The following is a 7,740-nucleotide window of genomic DNA, read 5'->3' on the forward strand; positions in this document are numbered from 1 at the left end:
AAGCAAACACTGGGAGGGGGTGGCACTCTGCCTTGCTGAGTCATGGGCTTGGAGGAGATCTGGAAGTCACGTGCACTCATTTCCTAATTCTCCAAGGAGGTTTAGGCAAAAATCAATGCAAAAGTACAGGTGTGTCAGATCAGACCGGTAGGTACGGGGCCGGGGCGGGGGGGGGGGGGGGGGGGGAGGAGGAGGTTTCTGAGTCTGATGAACTGGTTAGCATGCAACATGAAAGGGATAACCGGACACTGTTTAGCCCCTGCCAATGTAAAAAGGAGCAAGGGCTTACGAGAGAGGAAAACATTTAGGGCTGGGCACTTTCTGGTGAGGCAAAGAGGACTGGTTTCCTTCCACTGACACACGAGGCGCACAGGTGAACTCAAATCAAATTACAGAATCACCACCTGTCAATTCTCTCCATTTCATTCTGATAAGTTATGTGCAGTTACCAAGACGAATCCCTGGGAGAGTTTTAAAAAATATTGGTCTCTTGTCAGCTTGACACGGATCAAAAACCGGCCTTTCAATAAAAATGGCAGAAAAAATTTCAAGTGAGATAAAATCCAAAGGGCATGGACCCCTCCTAGTACACACACTCAGAAATGTTACCTCTTCCCTGCTCTTCCAAAAAACCGCATGTAAGGAGTAATTGGAAGGGTCCTGGTGGTGGCAACCATGGTTTGAAGTCTGGTATCCGGGCAGCAAGAAGCACTGGTACAAAGTTTAGAAGACACAACACAACCTCATGGGGCTAGAGGACATGAGGAGAACCAGTGACTGGACAGGTACAGTACCAAACAGAACACCTTGGGTCAGTGCTACGAGGGATTTGCACTCAAGTCTAAACAGCGATCCCATCCAGGCAACCTCACTGAGGCCGAAACAACAGTTCCTCAGAACCAGCGTCTGCAGTGTACATGAGGGTCGGAGCCAGGACAGTCCTGAGGGGGACGGCCTTCCCAAAGGATACTGTACTTGCCAATCAAAAGAGCAACAGAAATGACAGATCCCTAGGGTACGGATTCCTACTGCTGGGGTTCACTGGCTCAGAGTAACAGGTCACTTTAAGTGCCCTTGGGAGGGGTCCATTTTAAACAGCTTGGATCCATGGTTTTATTGGAGTTAGATCTTTTGGCCTCTTTGGCTATCCACTCATCAATCAGGTCCTGTCTCTTTAGAACTAGATGTTTTCCTTTCCAGTACTTGAGCATCTGAAGGGCTTGCAGAGTACTGACAACGTCCACAGGATTCACAGCTGTCTCCTGGCTAATTTCTTTGATAGAAATCTCTTTGCCTTGGAAATTATGCAGGTAACGGAGAAGCACTTCTTTCCAGTAACTGCAATAGCTTATGAGCCCCAGGTCAGAGAGGGGACACTCCGGGGAGCCAACTTTTTCTTCCACTTTGGAAAGCAAGTAACTGAAATCGATGAGCATCTTGCCATAGCCCTGTCTCATGTCTGAAGCATGGTGACGATACATGACACATTGTAGTTGAGGAATGAATTATTTTCCTTGGAAAAATACCCAATCAAGTGACAGCCGGTATTGTCCGCTTCAGTCATAACATAAAACAGGAAGGGTTCCACATCATAATATAATGTCTTGTGGTCCAGAAAAAGCTTGGCCAACAGGCACAGGTTTTGGCAGTAGATCTTGTTTCTCTTGCCATCCACTTCAAACACGGAGATGGAGCCTTTGCGATAGATCTCATCGCCAGGTGGGTGTTTCCACACACATTTAGCCATGTGTCGGCAAAGTATTGTTTGGCTCTTCATGTATTTTAAACAGAATTCGCACATGTAGAGCCGTCCCAGTCGTGCATATTCTTCGGGATAAGGAGAATGGTACCAAGTGTCGAGCTCATAACGACCAAAAGCAATTGTTTTAATCATGTTGCTCCCCTCAGTGATTTGGCCTTGCAGCCTTAACTTCTCCAAATCCGCTGAAGCCCGAGCTTGTGCTCTTTGGAAAAGATCCAAGTCATACTCGCTAGTCAGGTTTTCCAAGAGCGGTTCCCGAGTGTTCCCATAGGTCTGTCTGTGTTCCATGGTAGTCATGACAAGTATGCTGGCACCAGAAAAACTGTTTTGACATTTCAATCTTGTATTTTAACATAGATTGATGGCAGTGGCCAGATTGCCTTTAAGACCCACAAATCATAATCACAAAGGACTTTTTGGCATGAGAGAGAGAGAGAGAAAGAGAGAGGAATGAAAAAAAAAAAAGAATTTGATGCTGGGATGGAAACTTAAACATCTGTGCTATAAAGTAGCTAAAGATTTACAGCACTCTTAACAAGGTTGGGAGGAAATAGATTTAGACTTGAGATCTTGGATAATTGGATGATAATTGGATGATGCCAAGAAGAAGGAATGTTAGCTGAAAATACTATTCCCTATCTGTAAATAGCAACAGTGTTAAAAACTAGACATTTACAGACAGAAACTAGACTATTGGAAGGGAAGGAACTTATCTCAGTTACTAAAAGTCTTCCCATGCTTCCTCAGAGCATTTTATAAAATATCTGGGAGGATTTTATGTTGATCTTCAAGGCAACTCACTCATGACCACTAATTGCCCAAAAGGTCATACACGTAGTTCCTAGCAGTGGTAAAGTGACCTTGAAATCTTGAAGAAAGAGCTATGGAGAAACCTGTAGAATCTTGACAAATTCTTGTTAGCAAGGATGCTCAGAATAAATAATCTTTAACTCTAGATACTAAATGGAAAAAAGACTCAGTTGACAGCTGATGCGCAATGCCTCCAATAGCTGCACATTTTGTGAGCAGTCTCTTCCAAGCAGAATAATGACTGACAATGCAATGTAGGAAGCAGAAGTTAAGCAGAATTATTTTGAAACGGGCAACTGCCTCACCCTCTCTCCAAGTAACAAATTTAATATTCCTTCCTCAGCACTAGCAATATTATGGATAGAGTCAACCCTGGATTGACTGTATGAATGATTAGAGGATAGGTAATTTAATGTCACTGTAACAGACCATGATAGATGTTGCAATTCAATAGACTCCCCAATCTTGAGCATCTTATGTAAACTTAATCTTGGTGACAGGTGTTGGGAGAAAATCTCCCTGGACTTATTGCATTTCTGCATAGCCTTAGTCTTCCTTTCTGAGTAAAGAGTATGCTTGATTAGCAAACAGGGCTATAGGTAGGTATGCAATGCAACTAGGGGGCAAGATTTAACAAGATGCTTGGACTCAGGGTCCTTCAAGTCTATGCTTAGCACTTGATTAAATACCTTCTTAAGTTTTTTTCCCCTAGGTGCCTCTCTCACCTCAGTCTAGACCTGGAACTGGCACAAAGACTTGGAATTTTAAAATGGTGTATCCTTCTTGGTCAGAGGGCAGATTTGTTTAAAGATAGAGCTTCCTTTTCTCCCCAGAGAAATTTGCTTACATTCCATTCAAGATAAAGTTTCTTTCTTTCCCTAGAAGGGAAGATAGATAGGTCACCCACAGTAAGCAGAGTTTATAAGATCAGAATTTCCTGATTTCAGGATTCCTCTGGTGTTGTACCTCACTGCATGCACACGTGCCATTTGGCTGTCATCTTACCTCCCTGAGGGGATTGAAGCTTGGGGGATCAGTGCTATGATGTTCCTCTGGCTGCTGCTGCTGCTTTTCTGAATAATAAATAGTCTAATGTCTCCTGTACCACAAGTGGTAGGCTAATTTATTAGCTTACAATAATTTTGGCACTAAAGTTGGAGCAATGGCCTTCCAGAGAGGTTGTGGGTTCTGCTGATTGATTAATAGTATTTGAGGAAGTCCATAGGAATTGGTAGGTGTCATGTTGATCAAACTGCATAGTAATTTAGTCAGTAAAGGGTCTTCTATTTTGTTGCTTATTAAGGAGTAGGATTGAGAAGTGGTTAAAAGCTGAGCAAGATGGTAGGATTGAAACAAGCATCCCACCCAAATAGCACTTTTAGTTTCTGCTCTCTGCTACAGATAGAGGATTAAGGATTCCCTCAAGCTGATACAGATCTTTGGGCAGACCATACACATTGGGTATTTATTCAGTTGAGCCATGAGCAGCCACTGCTTGAATTTGAAAGTAAATGTACTTTGCTACTGGCACAGAGATATTTTACCTGCATCTCTCTGATCCCTTTTTCCCCTCTACTCTGACCTCGGCTTCTTTAAGAATTTGGGTTGAAGTTGAGATTTCTCTTCCCTAAAGTCCCTATGAACCCATCCAAATATGTTTCAAGATAGCAAGGGGGTTAAGAATGCAAACTTCCATAGCTCTGTTGAACATAAGGGTTCAAGTCACCATTCTACTTGGTCCTGGGATGGGGGTGGGGTAAAAGGAAAAGTGCTGGGCACAGGAATAAACACTGGCATTAAGGAATATAGGATGGAGCCACAGTGAAGTGACAGAAAAAGAGAAATCTTGAGCTCACAGATACACAGAACTGGAAGATGCACTGGAAAGGAGGCAAACATGGGGACAAGAGGATAAAGAGCATCCGTAGATGCTCTAGCCATTCTTTTCACCCTAGCCTCATTCTCAGGCATTCCACAGATCTGTAGCCAGAAGATATCAGAATCTCGTATCATAGTCCTTAATAAGCAGATATTTTAACTCTGCTGTTCTTATAGGGGAAAAGAAGAATGGACTGAGTTCAACTGATAAGGTTTGAACAAACATTGCATAAAAAAAAGTTTGTTGAGTAGGACCTTTTGGGACTACTCAATGCACTTATTTTTTGTTATTTTTACACCTATATATATATATATATATATATGTATATATATATATATATATATATATATATATATATACTGATGGGCAGTAATATATATATATATATAGTATGATGTTAAAAACTTATACTTTTGTCTCATAAGTGCCAGAGAGAATCATCCAGGGGAAAATTGCAAGAAGGAAAACGTGTTAGTGGGACAAACTCCTCTCCCATCTGCTACCAGTGGGTAGACCAAGATTTAGTGTGAGTGCCTCTATTCTCTGATGTCCAAAATTTTCCTTATAAAACCTTTTGGCTATTAGAAAGAGAGAAAATCTCTGCATATTAAAAATTTAAGCAATTTTTAAGGGGTGAAGCCAATTCTCAAATAACTTAGATATAGAAATGTTTAAACAAAGAGCAAGGAACAGCTGTTACAGCTATCCTCTATGAGGTAAAAGTGCCACTTTCCAAATACATGGAAAGAAAATATTTTCTCAGTAGAGAAATAGAACCTATGCAAAAGAATGAAATATAAATTTTAGAACTGAAAAATCCAAATCTGAAGTTTAAAAATTACAGGTTTAAACAATAGCGTAAATAAAGAAAGTAACAAAAAAAAAAAATAAAGAAAGTGATAGAGACAAGAGTCAGTGCTCTTGAATGTGAATCACTGGAAATCATACCATCTGAAGCACACAAGATAAATTAATTGAAAAAAAAAATGAAGAGTCTCAAGGACATGAAGGATCAGAACAAATAATCTAATGTTTTTGTAATCTGAGTTCCAGGAAGAAAGGAGAAATAGGGTGGGGTTGAAAATATATTCAAAGAAATGAGATCTGAAAACTTTTCACGGTTGGCAAAAGACATAAACCTACAGGTTAAAAAAGCTGAGTAAACCCCAAACAGGATATATACATAAGGAAATATACACCAGGAAACATTATTATCAAATTTCTGATAACTAAAGACAAAGGAAAATTCTTGAAAGCAGTGAGGGAGAAACAATATGTTACTTATAGGGGGGAAACAATCTGAATATCAGTGAAAGTATCATTAGAAACCATGAAGAGGGATCCCTGGGTGGCGCAGCGGTTTGGCGCCTGCCTTTGGCCCAGGGCGCGATCCTGGAGACCTGGGATCGAATCCCACATCGGGCTCCCGGTGCATGGAGCCTGCTTCTCCCTCTGCCTATGTCTCTGCCTCTCTCTCTCTGTGACTATCATAAATAATAAATAAAAAAAAATTAAAAAAAAAAAGAAACCATGAAGACTGGAGGGAGTGTAGAATACTTTTAAAGTATTAAAGGGAAAGAACTATCAATCCACGATGCTGTATCCAGTGAAATTATCCTTTGGTTCTGAGGAGGAAATCAATTCCTCATATGATAGAAAACTAAGAGAATTTGCTGCCAAAAGACTTACAATAGAAGATCAAATGGAATTATAGATATATATAAAACATTCCATCCCAAAGCAGCACAATACATATATTCTATGTTTGTGAATTGGAAATATTGTAAAAATGTTCATGTCACCCAAAGCAATGAACAGATTCAGTGCAATCCTTATCAAAATTCCAATGGCATTCTTTACATAAATTAAAAAAAAAACCCTAAAATTTATATGTAGCCAAAAAAGATCCCAAAGAGCCAAAAAAATCTTGAGAAAAAACAAAGCTGAAGGCTTCATGCTCCCTGATTTCACAATATATTACAAGGTTATAGTATTCAAAATGGTATACTACTGGCATAAAAATGTACACATAGATCAGTGGAACAGAATAGAGAGTGCAGCAATAAACCCACATCCATATGGTTAATTTATGACAAAGGAAGCAAGAATATACAGCAGGTAAAGGAATATCTTCAATAAATGGTGCTAAGCGAATTGGACAGTCACTTGCAAAAGAATGAAACTGGACCGCTATCTTACACTGTACACAAAAATTAATCCAAAATGGATTAAAGACTTGAATCTAAGACCAGAAAGCATAAAATTCCTGAAGAATACATAGGTGGTGAGCTCCTTGATATTGCTCTTGGTGATATATTTTTTTTGGATTTAACTCTAAAAGCAATGGCAATAAAAACAAAAATAAAAGAAAAACAAAATTAAACAAATGGAACTACATCAAACTAAAAAGCTTCTACATAATGAAGGAATCATCAACAAAATAAAAGGCAACCTACTGAATGGGAGAAGATATTTGCAAATATTTGCAAATCATGTATCCAATAAGTTAATATCCAAAATAAATAAAGAACTCATATGGCTCAATAAAAACAACAACAACAAAAACCAAACCAACATTCAGATTAAAAAATGGACAGAGGACCTGAGTAGACATTTTCCCAATGAAGACATGCAGATAACCATCAGGCAACATAAAAAGATGCTCAGCATCACTCATCATCAGGGAAATGCCAGTGAAAACCACAATAAGATATCGCTTCACTTCTGTCAGAATGGTTATTTTTAAAAGGATGAGAAATAGCAAATGTTGGCAAGGTTGTGGAGAAAAGGGAATCCTCATACACTGTTGGTGGGAATGTGAATTGGTGCAGCCACTATAGAAAACAGCAAGGGAGTTTTTCAAAAAAATTATAGATGAACTACCATACAATCCAGCAATTCCACTTTTGGGTATTATTTATCTGAAGGAAATGAAAAGACTAATTTGAAAAGACATATGCACCTCTATGTTCATTGCAGCATTATTTATAATAGTTGACTTATGGAAACAATCTATCAGTGAATGAATGTAGTAGTATCCCATTACATATATATATATATATATGTATATGTGTGTGTATATCAAGACGTGGTACTACTTCACCATTAAACAAAAGAATGAAGTCTTGCCATTTGCAACAACATGAATGGACTTTATGAGTCCACAGGAATACTTTTATGAGTATTATGCTAAGTGAAATAAGTCAGAGAAAGCCAAATACTGTACGATTTCACTTAGAATCTACAAAACAAAACAAGTGAACAATTAAAGCAAAACAAAACTCATGGA

The 7,740-nt window shown here is 39.1% G+C and overlaps 1 pseudogene; it reads right to left on the minus strand.

Annotated features, from left to right (window-relative positions):
• Window positions 1-291: 291 nt before the first annotated feature.
• LOC140616880 (histone acetyltransferase KAT7 pseudogene) lies at window positions 292-2,050 on the minus strand (annotated as a pseudogene).
• Between the last annotated feature and the right edge of the window lie 5,690 nt (window positions 2,051-7,740).

Source organism: Canis lupus, chromosome 25 (genome assembly GCF_048164855.1).
Source record: "Canis lupus baileyi chromosome 25, mCanLup2.hap1, whole genome shotgun sequence".
NCBI lineage: Eukaryota > Metazoa > Chordata > Mammalia > Carnivora > Canidae > Canis > Canis lupus.